Raw genomic sequence first — 15,461 nt, 5'->3', positions numbered from 1 at the left:
ATCATTCAGTCGGATTCGTATTTTATCAGGTATTCAGTTTTAAATACTGTTAATGGTTGGAAAATCTGAACACAAACCACCTGAAGTGGCTCCAGAGTGATAACCAGAGCATTGTGCATGCATACGTAACATGTGCGGGACTGGCAGGGGATAAGGGAAGCATTGTTAGTTGCACCTTTAACAGAAATGGTTTACTTGATTTTTCCAAGTTAAGAATAAAGTCTTCAGTCTGCTGTTGGTCATGGTATTTCTTCTTCTTTCTCCTCACTGGTCAGGTCTCTATTCTTTCTCACCTTGAGGGTTCGTTAACATATTCAGGTTTCTAATTGCTGTTACTGAATACAAATCCGGCAACATCCCAGTCTTTTCGTTGTACGTGTCCTCTGTTTATGATCTGTTCCTGGATTATCTGTTCAATAACTGCAAATAAACCTGAACATGTAACACTTCTCGGCCTTTTGGCTAAGATCAAGTGTAGTATCTGTTCTTATCAGTTTAATATCTGATATGTCCCCTTTCTGGGGACCATGTATTAAATGGATTTTTAGAACAGGGAGATGAAAAAAGAGCTTGTTCTGTCATCTCCAGGCATTCACCTGGTATTGCAGTGCCTCCAGGTTCAGTGCACAAAAAAAGGGGAAAAAAACTGAACTTGAGAACACAGATGTAACACTCAACATAAAATGTTCAAAAAGCATATACTGTAGGTGCACTCCCTGATCCGCCACCGATTGTCTGACAACTTGTATTTATAATACTGGTATCTTATGTAAGTGTTCTTGTTAATGACAGCACATACGGGAAATTTGCACACTGTTAAAAAAAAAAAAAAAACACACACAAAACACTGTCTCCTAAAGGGGTTATTCAGAATTACAATGTTGTAGTTACCTCTCTGCCGTTCCTGAGCTTTTACATCCGACCCGCCCCCTCTGGACACTGAAAAGCTGCTAGAGGGAATCCACTCCATCTAGCTCCTTCTCTCCCCTCTGTTCTCGGAGATGTGGATTAGGGCTTATTACTGTGAATGACACGCTCCCAGCACGCCCTGCCCCGTCACCCACTCAGCTGTTCGCCGCTGGTTTCCTGGATTGGAAAAGTAGTCCCTGTTCCCATGTGTATGCTGACATTTTCATTCAGACTCCTGGTCTAAACTACGAAAGTGGAGAAATCAGCATCTGCCTTGCTCTCAAACTGATTTTGGAGAGGGTCTGAGTGGAATACCCCCTTTTGAATGAGAATGAACAGCTGTGAGCTGAAGTACCAGGCACGAAACACCACAGAATGGCTGGTACTGTGCCCCTAATAGATGTAATCTATCGACTATACACTGCCTGAGAAAGATACTGTTCTTGTCTAGAAGCGTGTTGCTGTGTAAATAAACATTTTAATACAAGTTCCAGCTCCATTTTTGGATTATTGTTAGAGGTGATTGTCACCAAGGAACTGATTTTAAAGTGTTTGTATGTGTACAATATCCTGGGTAGCCTACTGTAACTTCCTACAGTACCTTGTGGTTTGCTGTATCCTTCTGTATAGAAACTTTCAGAGTTTCCAGTCCTTATCAGTAAAGATGATCGAACCTCGGGATTTTGCAGGTTCAATCGAACACGAACGTTCTCGAACCTGCAGCTTTTGATTCCCAATGCCTTCCCAGTCTGTGGGGAAGGAGGAGACAGCCCGGGTACCGCCTGAAATTCCGGGATACAGCCTAGGTAATAGGCTGTATCCCGTAATTCCAGGCGGTACTCTAACTGTCTACCTAGGCTGTATGCCTGTTTTCCAGGTGGTACTCGGGCTGACTTCACCTTCCCCACAGAATGGGAAGGCATCGGGAATCAAATGATGATGGTTCGAGAGGGTTTAAGTTCGATCAAACCTGACAATTCCCGATGTTCGATCATCTTTATCGGTGAGCACCTGGACAAGGATGAGGAAACAGAACAGTGACAGCCTCCTGAGTAGTATAGGGGAAAGGAAACAGTTGTTTTATCTCTCTCTCTTTCTAATCTATTTATGTAGATAGATGAAGTGTGATTGGTTGCTATGGGCAACAGGCAAATTGAGAAATATGGGCCAATACGTTCACTTTAGAACCACTGTGCATTGGCAATAGCAGGGTCCATTGTACTGTATGTGCCGGAAAGGCTCCTAATGTATGCTGTTACTCTACCCATAGACCCCTATTAATGAATGGAGACCAAAAGCATGATTTTGGTCACTGTTCAGACAGCATAGGTAAGGGGCTTCTATTTGCTGTAAGAAATAGCACAGAAGACTGCATAATTCCATAGGAAAGCATCCATTAAAAAGACACATACTACACACAATAGGATTTTTTTTGTAACATGTATGTCAAACAGGTTTCCCTCAGATTGGCGCTGCAAGAAGCTGTGGGAGAAAACAGGATTTATAAAGTGACACTACATACTGTAACAGATCTGTTAGAAGAAAATGGGTGTAAATATGCACTTGACTAGATAGGGCTTAGCATCATGATTCCAGGAAGATCTAAGCAGTTTTGTTGTTATGCACATGAGGCTCAAGTGTCCAAGGGGCATTCCCCAGTGTGGCAGGAGCCCATGTCCTCTTTATCTAATGTCTTTTACATAAACTGTAGCAGGCCAGGGGGCAGTGTTGGACAGGGAAAAGCCCCCTAGTAAAGACACTGGTTATACCTTTATTTTAGCTGTCCTTGTCAATGAAGCAGGGGGCGGGGAAACAGCAGTGAAGCGTTGCAGCTCTTTGTCACACCTCCTTGACACTTTAAAAAAAAAAAATTCAATAAAAATAAAGACATGGACAGCCAAACTAAAGGCATTACCAGTCAATTCCTGTCAAACTGTCAGCAGTTTAGTAGTAAATTTCAGATGCCCACATTTTTTTTACCATTACAGTCATATGTATAAATGTTTCCTTCTTGGTGTGATCACAATATTAAGAGTGAAGTGAAGTTTATTGGGGAAAACTAAAATTAAAAAGAGGATAAGGTTAGGTCTGCAGGTTCTGTGTGATGTCCTGGGGTAGATCTGCCTACAGCTATTGCAGCTGGGCCTGTAATTGCTGCATACCTACTAAGGTTGTCCAGCTGGTCCCATTAATGCTAGATTAGCCATAAATCTGGCAATTGGGCAGGCCAGGAAGTGATGCAAATCTGGCATAATTCCTAGGAATTATAGATTCCTGTTTAGCAGTGAAAAAGTATTGGAGAAGTCCCATGGAAGGACAAGAACTGCAGGCAGGCTGATGGCAGCAGGGAAATAATAATAAAGTGACCTCAACTTGTGCCTCTGATGCGCCGCTCCTGGGTCTAGTATCAGTGAAGTACCCAACTTCACTTAATGAAACGTCATGGCCAGCTGAGCGATCACCGACTCAACCAGTCGGTGACTGGGGCAGTGCGGGCAATCACTCAGCCGGGGTTGTGACGTTGCAGCTAGCAGAGCTGCAAGTCACCAGCTGATGTGAACAGGACCCGGGACCAGCGTATGGGAGGAACAGGCGAGTTCAGTTCTTATTATTTTCTTACCCCCACCAGCCTGCCTTCAGTTTTTGTCCTTCCATGAGACTACCATGGTTTTGCATTTTTCCAACTCTGTCTTAGCCTTTTCCCCACTCATAGTGTCCTAAACAGTAATAAAACCACACTTAGTAGGTAGGTGTCTCCCAGTAGATCATGGTCCCTCATGAGTAAAGAACTGCTCCCAGTATATAGAGCTACTGACCAGTAGGTATAGTTGCTGCCTTTAGCCAGTAGGTAAAGTCACCCTCCAGTAGATAGATCTGTGTCCACAGATGCTGTATAGTTGCTGCTGGTAGGTATAGCCCCCCCTTTTTTTAGAGCTACCTTCATGTAATAAATTTGCAATCAAGATGGTCATTTTAGAATACTGGAATCCCTATTAAGGTGGTAAAAAGAGAGGAGTGTGGGTCAAGATGTGTGATGGCTCAGATTTTGTTCCACAACTTCCATGCGCATATTATGAGGGCATAGTTGCCAACAGTCCCGTTTTCGCCGGGACTGTCCCGAATTTGAGAAGCCACTCCCAGCTAAGTAATGTCCCGTGTTTGTACTGGTAAGCTCTGCCCCCTGTGACGCCACGCTCCGCCCCCGTAAGGGCCCCCAATGCATTGAAGCCTAAGCATAGGCTTTTTGGCTGGAGGCTGTATATTCTGCCTCCAGCCACCAGTGGCCGCTCTTTCCTCCTAGCCTGACAGTGAGATCACTCACTCCTGCCTCTGGGATAGAAGAGCTGTATGATGCAGGCAGACAGGTAATAAGGTGACCACATGAGCGGGATGATGCTGAAGGACTGGTAAACACTGTATACCAGTCACAGCTCTGATTACCAGTCTTCCAGTATACTAGCCTCTCATATCAATGTATAGTTTATAATCCCCCTCATGAGGGCTCCTCATTATACCACCAGTATTATGGTATACTGAGGGGCCCACAGGAGGGGATTATGCTGAAGGTAATAAAGTTCCAGTCTGCTCCAGCTACCCCCAGTCTCTCCCAGTAACCCCAAGTCTGCCCCAGTCACCCCCAAGTCTGCCCCAGCTACCCCCCCCCAAGTCTGCCCCAGTCACCCCCAAGTCTGCCCCAGCTACCCCCCCAAGTCTGCCCCAGTTACTCCCAGTCACCCCCCAGTGTGCTCCAGCCACCCCCAGTCTGCCCCAATCTCCCCCAGCTACCCCCAGTCTGCCCCAGCTACTCCCAGTCTTTCCCAGTCTGTTTAAGTTTCCCCTAGTCTGCTCCAGTCACCCCCAGTCTGCTCCAGTCACCCCAAGTCTGCTCCATTTACTCCCAGTCACCCTCAGTCTGCTCCAGTCACCCCCAGTGTGCTCCAGTCACCCCCAAATTGTGCTTATAAAGTTATGGTTCAAAATATTTTTATTAAAGATTTGTGTGCAATAGCAGGGGAAGGCAAAAACCCTTATGAGGCAGATGCCAATTGCCCCAGCACAGGGAGAGAATTCCTTCCCGACTCCAATGGCAATCAGAATAATCCCTGTATCAACGTATATATCACCAAAAATCTAATGCCCATAACTTGTAATATATTATATTTTTCGAAAAAAAGCATCCAGGCTTCCCTTGAACTTATTTAATGGATCAGCCATGACAGCATCATGTGGCAGAGAGTTCCATAGTCTCACTGCTCTTACAGTAAAGAATCCGCAGATGCCCCCTTGTCATGAGATGAGTGAAATTAGAGAACAAATGAAGCAAGTCGCTTAGTTGGCGTAGCAATCTGCTTATCAGCTAGCTGCCAAGTCTTTGCTGCTCTGTCCTGGATGCTTGGAAAAGCTGGGTTAAGTCCTGGGAGAAGTAACCCAGGACTGAAGCCAGCTTTTCCAAGCACCAGGAGTGGAGCTGCACGGAACGGCATGGACTTCAAAGGCAGCAGGGTGATAAACAGATTGACGAGCTTATTTTCTACTGAGAGAAGAGTTCTTTCCGAAATGCGTATAGAACTTTAAGACAGAAGCTACTTCTACACCTATCATGAACTGCATCCCAGCAACTACAATCCATCACCTCTGCATTCAGACCTCTTCTACTTCTGGACTCTGCTACCATCTGCTGCTGATCGCAGGTGCAGTGGTCACAGCACACTACTATGCTAACAAGCTTACTATTCAGAGACTACATTGTGTCCACACCCGGGAGAGACTCTTGGGCTCTTCCCAGTACCCCTGGTGGCATAAGGTACTGGGGTAATAATGGTGGGGGTGTTAGTCATTTTATACCGACTAACACTAAGCCCTGACTTAGTAGTGGAAGCCGTCTAATAGACAGAATCCATTACTAAGTCTATATAGTAAAGAAATAAAGACAAGACACAAGTAAAAAAAATGTTTGATTCGAATAATTGCTGCTTACCGTGTGGCACCCAGAGGGTTAAGGAAGGATGCATTGCAGGGGTTCTTACTTAACCCTTTGGGGGCCAGACTGATATCAGACTGCACCCATCCCAGCAAGGAAGGGGTTAAGTGACCCCCTTCCTTGCTGGGATAGGTGCAGTGCAGTGGAGGGGGTGAGAGGTTTCTACTCACCCTCCGATGTCTTCTCTTTTCGCCGGAGCCCGACACACTGAGCTCAGTGTGTCAACTCCAACTCCTTATAAACATATAAAACAAAAACTTTCTTCTAATGTTACTATTGTGATCAAAAAATAGCATAGTGCTTTGTGCTGTTTGTTGTGTTTGTATGTTTGTTGGCTGCAAGTTGGTTATGTCTTACATGTTTTGTTGTATACTCTTATTTTTTGTTTGTTTACTCTGATGTGTCCCCCGCCTCCTAGGGCGCGCGCGCGCCGGCTGTCTCAGATTTAAAGGGCCAGTCCGCCCCTGATTGGTAGTTGCACCAATCACTCCCTATAAATCCCAGCATGCCCTGTCCCTCGTGTTGGAGCCTCTACTTGCTTCCCATAGTGTTTGGCCCAGCTCCCTGTTGTTTCCTGACCTCAGTCCCTGTCCGCTGCTTACCTATTGTTCTTAAGCACTGCCTGCCACCTGCGGTTAAGTCTACAGACCTCTGCCTGCACTTCTGCCTACTGCTCCTTCCACGCCTCGCCTGCTGTCACTAGCAACCAAGCCAGGGGTAGCGACCTGGGGGTCGCCTGCCGCAGCAAGCCCATCCTGCCTTGCGGCAGGCTCTGGTGAAAACCAGCGGCCCCTTAGACTCTGCTCCCTGGTGCGGTTAATACCATCGCTAGTGACGGTCCAGTGGATCCACGACTCCAGGCGTTACAATATATATATAGTTACATAGTAAATAAGGTTGAAAGAAGACAAGAGTCCATCAGGTTCAACCTAGGGAAATCCTACTGTGTTGATCCAGGAAGGCAAAACCCCCCATGAGGCAGACGACAATTGCCCCATCACAGGGAGAAAACTCCCTCCCGACTCCAATGGCAACCAGAACAATCCCTGGATTAACGTATCACCGGAAATCTAATGCCCATAACTTGTAATATTATATTGTTCAAGAAAAGCATCCAGGCCTCGCTTAAACTTATTTAATGAATCAGCCATGACAACATCATGTGGTAGAGAGTTCCACAGTCTTACCGCTCGTACAGTAAAGAACCCGCGTTGATGCTGATGATGAAATCTTCTTTCCTCTAGACGTAGAGGATGCCCCCTTGTCATGGTTACAGACCTAGGAGTAAAAAGACCACTACAAAGATCTCTGTACTGTCCATTCATATATTTGTACATTGTGATCAGATGGCCCCTAAGACGTCTTTTTTCTAGCGTAAATAACCCCAAGCTTGATAACCTGTCCTGGTACTGTAACCCACCCATTCCCTTAATGACCTTTGTTGCCCTCCTCATCACCCGCTCCAGTTCAGCTGTGTCCTTCTTATATACCGGTGCCCAAAACTGTACACAGTATTCCATATGTGGTCTGACCAGTGATTTATAAAGAGGCAAAACGATGTTCTCATCTTTAGCATCTATACCTCTTTTGATGCATCCCATTATTTTATTAGCCTTGGCAGCTGCTGCCTGGCACTGATCACTAAAGTTGAGTTTACTGTCCACCAATACCCCCAGGTCCTTTTCGGAAGTAGTTTTACCCAGTGTTTTATTATTTAGCACATAACTGTACTTATTATTTATACGGCCCAAGTGCATAACCTTACATTTATCCACATTAAACTTCATTTGCCATTTCACCACCCAAGCCTCTAGCTTCTCCAAATCCCTCTGTAATATGATATTATCCTCCACTGTACTGATTACTTTACCCAGTTTCAGTGGCGGATTAAATGTACCCTGGGCCCCGGGCTGTCTGCCCTACCTGGGCCCCTCCTCCCCTCCTTCCATGCTTTCTCATGCTTGAGAAAGGCTGATATACAGCCGAAACGTTGCATGGCTTGGTGAATAAAGCTACACTTTCACGATTTTTGGATGCTGTCTCCATATCTCTTTACTGTGGTCCTCTATGAACAACGTCTGAGATGTCAAAGACCGAACTTAGAGGAATAGATGTTGTCTGCAGCCGCGTCGTATGCACTAGGGGACACAGACACTACACACACACAGTATACAGCCTGACCCAGTGTAACACCACACACACAGTATACAGCCTGACCCAGTGTAACACCACACACACACAGTATACTGTGTGTGTGGTGTTACACTGGGTCAGGCTGTATACTGTGTGTGTGGTGTTACACTGGGTCAGGCTGTATACTGTGTGTGGTGTTACACTGGGTCAGGCTGTATACTGTGTGTGTGGTGTTACACTGGGTCAGGCTGTATACAGCCTGACCCAGTGTAACACCACACACAGTATACAGCCTGACCCAGTGTAACACCACACACACAGTATACAGCCTGACCCAGTGTAACACCACACACAGTATACAGCCTGACCCAGTGTAACACCACACACACAGTATACAGCCTGACCCAGTGTAACACCACACACACAGTATACAGCCTGACCCAGTGTAACACCACACACAGTATACAGCCTGACCCAGTGTAACACCACATACAGTATACAGCCTGACCCAGTGTAACACCACACACAGTATACAGCCTGACCCAGTGTAACAGACACCACACACACAGTATACTGGTGTATCTTAATGAAAATAATCTTATGACGCAGCACCAGCATGGATTTTTGAGGGATCGGTCCTGTCAGACTAATCTGATCTGCTTCTATGAAGAGGTAAGTTATAGATTGGACCTGGGGGAGGCTGTGGATGTTGTGTATCTGGACTTTTCAAAGGCATTTGATACTGTGCCGCATGAAAAGTTAGTCTACAAAATGAGGATGCTGGGACTCGGGGAAAACGTATGCAAATGGGTAACTGGTTGTGTGATAGAAAACAGAGGGTGGTCATTGATGGAACATATTCAGATTGGGTTTTAGTTACTAGTGGGGTACCACAGGGGTCAGTGTTGGGTCCACTTCTTTTTAATATTTTTATTAATGATCTTGTAGAGGGGCTACAGAGTAGAATCTCCATTTTTGCAGATGATACTAAACTGGGCAGTGGCGGATTATAATATGGGCGGTATGGGCGGCCGCCCGGGGCCCAAGGCTCCGGGGGGGGCCCATGCCACCCACATTATTACTATGCATGAGGTTACACAGCAGCACATCACTTTCGGGGCCCAGTGGGCCCCTGAGTGATGTGCTGCTGTGGTGCGCTGTCCCTGGAGTGGCTGTACGCTGCTCCAGGGGGGCGGGACGCAGCGGTCAAAGGAAGATGGTGATGCAGGAAGTGAGGCTGAGCTGACCGAGTCTGTGCCTCATTGCAGCCAGCAGTCTGGGGCCCTGTTTCCTCCCCTATCTGCTCTCCTCTGCTGTCGGGGGAGGAGGGGAGGAAGAACCCGGTGCCCACCTGGATGAAGGTAGAAGCAAAACTGCAGTGAGCCTGCAGTCTGGGGTCCTGCATGGGAGCAGGAGGGGGAGGGACGGAAGAACCCGGTGCCGGGACCAGGAGGAAGATGGAGGAGGGAGGCAAGAGGCTGCTGTCTGCTGACAACCAGGAGCTTCTTTGTAATAAGTAAGTGTGTGTGTGTGTGTGTGTGTGTGTGTGCGTGTGTGTGGTGTTACACTGGGTCAGGCTGTATACTGTGTGTGGTGTTACACTGGGTCAGGCTGTATACTGTGTGTGGTGTTACACTGGGTCAGGCTGTATACTGTGTGTGGTGTTACACTGGGTCAGGCTGTATACTGTGTGTGTGGTGTTGCACTGGGTCAGGCTGTATACTGTGTGTGGTGTTGCACTGGGTCAGGCTGTATACTGTGTGTGGTGTTACACTGGGTCAGGCTGTATACTGTATGTGGTGTTACACTGGGTCAGGCTGTATAGCATCTCTTACAATCCCCTCAAATACTTTACCTATTATAGATGCTAGACTTACGGGCCTGTAGTTTTCAGGATCACTCTTTGACCCCTTCTTGAATATTGGTACCACCAGTAGTGGATTATAATAGGGCGTTTTGGGCGGCAGCCAGGGGCCCTGAGCTCCTGGGGGGCCCATGACCACCCAAAAGACATACTTTCAATGATGTACTGTCTCCTGGCTACACTTCTGCCATGATTTTCAAAAAAATCACTGTTTTTTTTATGACAATTTTGCACAAATCAGGACATCATGACATAATCTATCCTGTACTATGAACGCCAGGCTAGTGCTGCCATAGTTACAGTGGAGTGGGGGGCCCAGGCTTGGTGAACAGCCCGGGGCCTATGGTAAAGTTAATCCGCCCCTGGGTACCACATTAGCTATGCGCCAGTCCTGTGGAACAATCCTGTGGAACTATGCGCCAGTCCTGTGGAACCTGTCGTAATAGAATCTTTAAATATTAGGAATAACGGTCTGTCTAACACAGTATTTAATTCTTGCAAAACTCTAGGAAGGATACCTTCTGGGCCCGGTGACTTATGGATTTTAATGTTTTTTAAGGCATCTCCCCACTTCTTGTTGTGTTAGGCAGGTGAGATTTATGGGAGGATTAACATTATCCCTAGTCATGTCCTCTGTTATGGGATTCTCCTCTGTGAATACAGTAGAGAAGAATGTATTTAGTAGATTGGCCTTTTCCTCTTCCCCCTCCACCATTACACCCAGATGTTTTTTGAGGGGACCAACATTTTCGGTTTTAAGTCTTTTGTTGTTTATATAGGTGAAGAACATTTTGGGATTCGTTTTACTTTCTGTGGCAATCCTTTTTGTTGCTATTTTCGCTTCTTTTATTTGCTTTTTACACATTCTATTCTTCTGTCTATAGTTGCTCAATGCTTCCCCACTACCTTCTTGTTTTAGTAGTCTGAATGCTTGTTTCTTATCTTTTATTGCACCCCTTACAGCTGAAGTTAATCACATTGGATTTCTCTTATTTCTACTACTTTTATTCCCATATGGTATGTGTCGTTCACACGATTTACCCAGGATGCTCTTGTATATATGCCCTGTATGTAAATTTGTCCCATTTCTCTTGTGTACTTTTATTTCTGAAGGCATTGTCCCAGTCTATGTTCATAAGGTCCTCTCTTAGTTTTTGGAAATTAGCCTTCCTGAAATTTAATGTTTTTGTAGCCCCTCTGCTAATTATTTTATTGAAGGATAATTGAAAACTTACTATGTTATGGTCACTATTACCTAGGTGACCCCCCACCTCTATTTTTGATAATCTGTCTGGCATATTGGTTAAGATTAGGTCCAGGAGTGCCCCCCCTCTTGTTGGTTCCTGTGCTAGTTGGGAAAAGTAATTATCTTTTACTATTTCCAAAAACACGCTTCCCTTCCTGGAGCTGCAGGTTTCTGCTTTCCAGTTTATATTTGGGTAGTTAAAGTCCCCCATAATAATGACTTCCCCCTGCTTCGCTGCCACATCTATTTGTCTTATAAGAAGATTTTCTGATTCTTCCACTATACTTGGAGGTTTATAACACACTCCTATAAGAATTTTATTATTCTTCTTCCCTCCCCTTATTTCTACCCAAAGATATTCCACATTATCTTCACTTATATCCTCCCGCAGAATGGGCTTAAGGCATGATTTAACATATAGACAGACCCCTTACCCTTTCTTATTTTTATGGTCATTTCTGAATAGACTATAACCCTGGATATTAACAGCCCAGTCATAACTCTCATCCAGCCATGTCTCGCTTATCCCCACTATATCATATTTCTCTTCAATCATTATGAGTTCTAATTCCTCAACTTTATTAGTGAGGCTTCGAGCATTAGTATACATACATTTAATATGTTTGTCCATATTCCCTTTCCTCTTGTCACTAGTGACTGTTCTAACCCCTCCCGCCGCTCCACCCCCAGTTCCATAATCTAGACCCAGCTCTCCATCTACTCTGTCTTCACTTACTATATTGTAGTTGCCCTCCCCCCGGTCCCTAGTTTAAACACTCCTCCAACCTCTTAGCCATCTTCTCCCCCAGCACGGCTGCACCCTCCTCATTGAGATGCAGCCCGTCCCTACCGTAGAGCCTGTAACCGACCGAGAAGTCGGCCCAGTTCTCCATGAACTGAAACCCCTCTATGCTACACCAGCTCTTGAGCCACTTTTTCACCTCCCTAATCTACCGCTGTCTCTCAGGTGTGGCTCGTGGTACAGGTAATATTTCGGAAAATATTATCTTGGAGGTCCTAGTTTTAAGCTTCCTGCACAAGTCCCTGAAATCGCTTTTAAGGACCCGCCACCTACCTCTAACTTTATCATTGGTGCCAATGTGCACCATGACTGCTGGGTCATCACCAGCCCCTCCCAGTAATCTGTCAGCCCAATCCGCGATGTGACGAACTCAAGCGCCAGGAAGGCAACACACTGTTCGACGATCCCGGTCTTTGTGACAGATTGCCCTGTCTGTCCCCCTAATAATTGAGTCCCTCACTACCAGTACCTGCCTGGCCTGCCCTGAACTCCTTACTGGAGCAGACACCCCCCCTTGTTGGGGTGTGCCAGATCAGGACTGGCCTCCCTCACACTCTTCCCTCTACCCCATTTTCTAACTGTGACCCAACTAGTTGCCTCTTCCTCCTGTACCTCCATGCTATCACTCTCTCCCCCATCAACCCCTTGGAGCGCTTGTTCAGTGAGCAGCAGACCCCTTTCCAGTTTGCCAATGCATCTCAATCGTCGCAGCCGCTCATTTAGATCCAGGATCTGGGCTTCCAAACCAGCAACATGCACACATCTCCCACAATGGTATGCACCCTCGATCGGTTGATCAAGGATTGCATACATCGCACAAGATGTTTATTGGGCCGCATTGTCAAACATGGCGCTCATTTTTATGGGGATATTATGTATAACTAAACAAAACAAAAACAACAAGCAACAAAAGCAAACAATGTATTCAAAAGCAAATAAACTATTTGTTTTCCTCTAAAACTCCCCGAATCTAAAGTCCCAGAATATTAAAATCCCACACTTGAGACAAAAACACACTTCAGATCAAAAACTCGCACACTCCAAAACTCGCTCACAAATGCAATATAAGGGTAGCTTCACACGTACCATATCGCTGAGTTTTTAATGCTGCGTTTTTATCGCTGCGTTTTTGGTGCGATTTCTACATGCCAGTTTTGTTTTTTTATGTGAAAATTAAAACGCGCAAGTAAACCAGATACAATGTATATAACCCCTAGGAAAATAAATACAGATAAACTAATCTATAGTACCTTGCTATATACTATTTGTGTACAGGGATTTGTTATATATAAACCCAGTAAGGACAGATATCACTCAGTAACAGGTAGGTTATATACTCCTTCCCAGAATATTAAAGTCCCAAACTTGAGACAAAAACACACTTCAGATCAAAAACTCGCATGCTCCAAAACTCACTCACAAATGCAATATAAGGGTAGCTTCACACGTACCGTATCGCTGCGTTTTTATCGCTGCGTTTTTGGTGCGATTTTTACATGCCAGTTTTGATTTTCACATGAAAATCATGTGAAAATCAAAACACGCATGTAAAAATTGCAATAAAAACGCAGCGATAAAAACGCAGCGATACGGTACGTGTGAAGGCACCCTAAAAGAACTTAGCTTGCAGAGATAGCTGTTTCTGGCTCCTGTGTTAGAAGGGACTGGGAGGCTTTACACAGATGTAATTTATCAACTGCTAATTAGCAATCAATCCCCCTGACCATCCATCTGTGTTACACCCAGCAAGCTTGTGTGTATACAGGCTATAGTAATGTGTCCCAAGTGCACCAGATACAATGTATATAACCCCTAGGAAAATAAATACAGATAAACTAATCTATAGTACCTTGCTATATACTATATGTGTACAACAGGGCCGGATTAAGGTTGGTGGAGGCCCTGGGCAACAATTTTGTTTGGGGCCCCCCCATTTTCTTCCCCCACAAATAAACCATACAGTAATCTATACAAGTGGCTGATTACTGTTGGGGACTTAGCACCTACCTCTCTTCACTCCTGGCTGTATGGCTCAGCATCCTCCTCTTTTCTGCATATGATGGTCCCTAGAGGCTGCAGTCCAGAGGAAGATGCCAGGCCCTAGAGACAGGAATGGGGAGGGGTGAGCGTCGCAGTGTGTTCCCACTTAATTCAATGCGAGAACACAGCACTTTAGCACTTTCTGTGCTCTCTTGCCCACTGTGTTAGCCACCACAGCTAGCATATGCAGTTGTGAATCGCAGGCAGAACCTGGACTTCCAAGTCTAGGTCCCGTCTTCAGTTCCCAACCATATAAACTACCTGAAGCAGTAAAGAGCAGAAAGTACTTAAAGGCTGTGTATTATCTATAGCAGATATGTCGTGGCAGGGAGGTATGGGGTAATTAGGGTAATTTATTCTGCCACGCTTCAACTGACTGTCTATGTCTCAATTGTAAAATAGGGAAGTGTCGGCCGTAAGGAAATCACACCAACAACCAGTTTGGTCCAAGTTCCATATACACTCCTCTTTATTACTTCCTTGATCCATACATTTATACGGTAGAATATAGGGGTGGTTACAATATAACATTATTACATTCCTCTTTGATCTAATTGGATTACACCAAATTTCTATTCATTTATGCATTTTCTACTGCGTAGCTTAGGCCTTTAGACTCTTGTAGTAGTAACGTTTTCTATCTTCACATATCTTCTGGACGTGACTTCCTCTAGCTTCCTCTGCAGACCACCAGCATACCATTCTTTGTCCAGGACAGGAACCATTAATCTTCCATGTGAAGGCTTTGCCTTGTAGAAGCAGTTACGAGCTACTAGTATATATATATATATATATATATATATATATATATGTCTCTGAAGCAGTTTGTTAAGAATTATATATTGTAATGAAAATCACATGTTAGTATACATTGTAGATTTAAATGTTTCTCTTATGAGGGTCATACCTTGACCCCATACCTGACAGATATGCTACATGTGAATATACCCTAAGGATCATGGCATATATAGCTGCACACAGGCTACATGCCATATGCTGCACACAGGCTATATATATACACCATATGCTGCACACAGGCTATATATCATACACTGCACACAAGCTATATATCATACACTGCACACAGGCTATATGCCATACACTGCACACAAGCTATATATCATATGCTGCACACAGGCTATATACCATACACTGCACACATGCTATATACCATACACTGCACACAAGCTATATATCATACACTGCACACAGGCTATATGCCATACACTGCACACAAGCTATATATCATATGCTGCACACAAGCTATATACCATACACTGCACACAGGCTATATATCATACACTGCACACGGGCTATTTACCATACACTGCACATAGGCAATATGTCATAGGCTGCACACAGGCTATATATCATACACTGCACACAGGCTACATGTCATATGCTGCACACAGGCTATATATCATACACTGCACACAGGTTACATGTCATATGCTGCTCACAGGCTATATATCATACACTGCACACA

At 45.1% G+C, this 15,461-nt stretch overlaps 1 non-coding gene across 1 annotated transcript; it reads left to right on the top strand.

Moving 5' to 3' along the window:
• The first annotated feature begins 442 nt into the window (after positions 1 to 442).
• LOC138797941 (U2 spliceosomal RNA) lies at positions 443 to 633 on the top strand. Its single transcript, XR_011364030.1, has one exon. It is a non-coding gene; the product is annotated as a U2 spliceosomal RNA (small nuclear RNA).
• The last annotated feature ends 14,828 nt before the right edge of the window (positions 634 to 15,461 follow it).

Source organism: Dendropsophus ebraccatus, chromosome 7 (genome assembly GCF_027789765.1).
Source record: "Dendropsophus ebraccatus isolate aDenEbr1 chromosome 7, aDenEbr1.pat, whole genome shotgun sequence".
Taxonomy (NCBI): Eukaryota; Metazoa; Chordata; class Amphibia; order Anura; family Hylidae; genus Dendropsophus; species Dendropsophus ebraccatus.
This window is presented reverse-complemented; position numbering and strand designations above follow the sequence as displayed.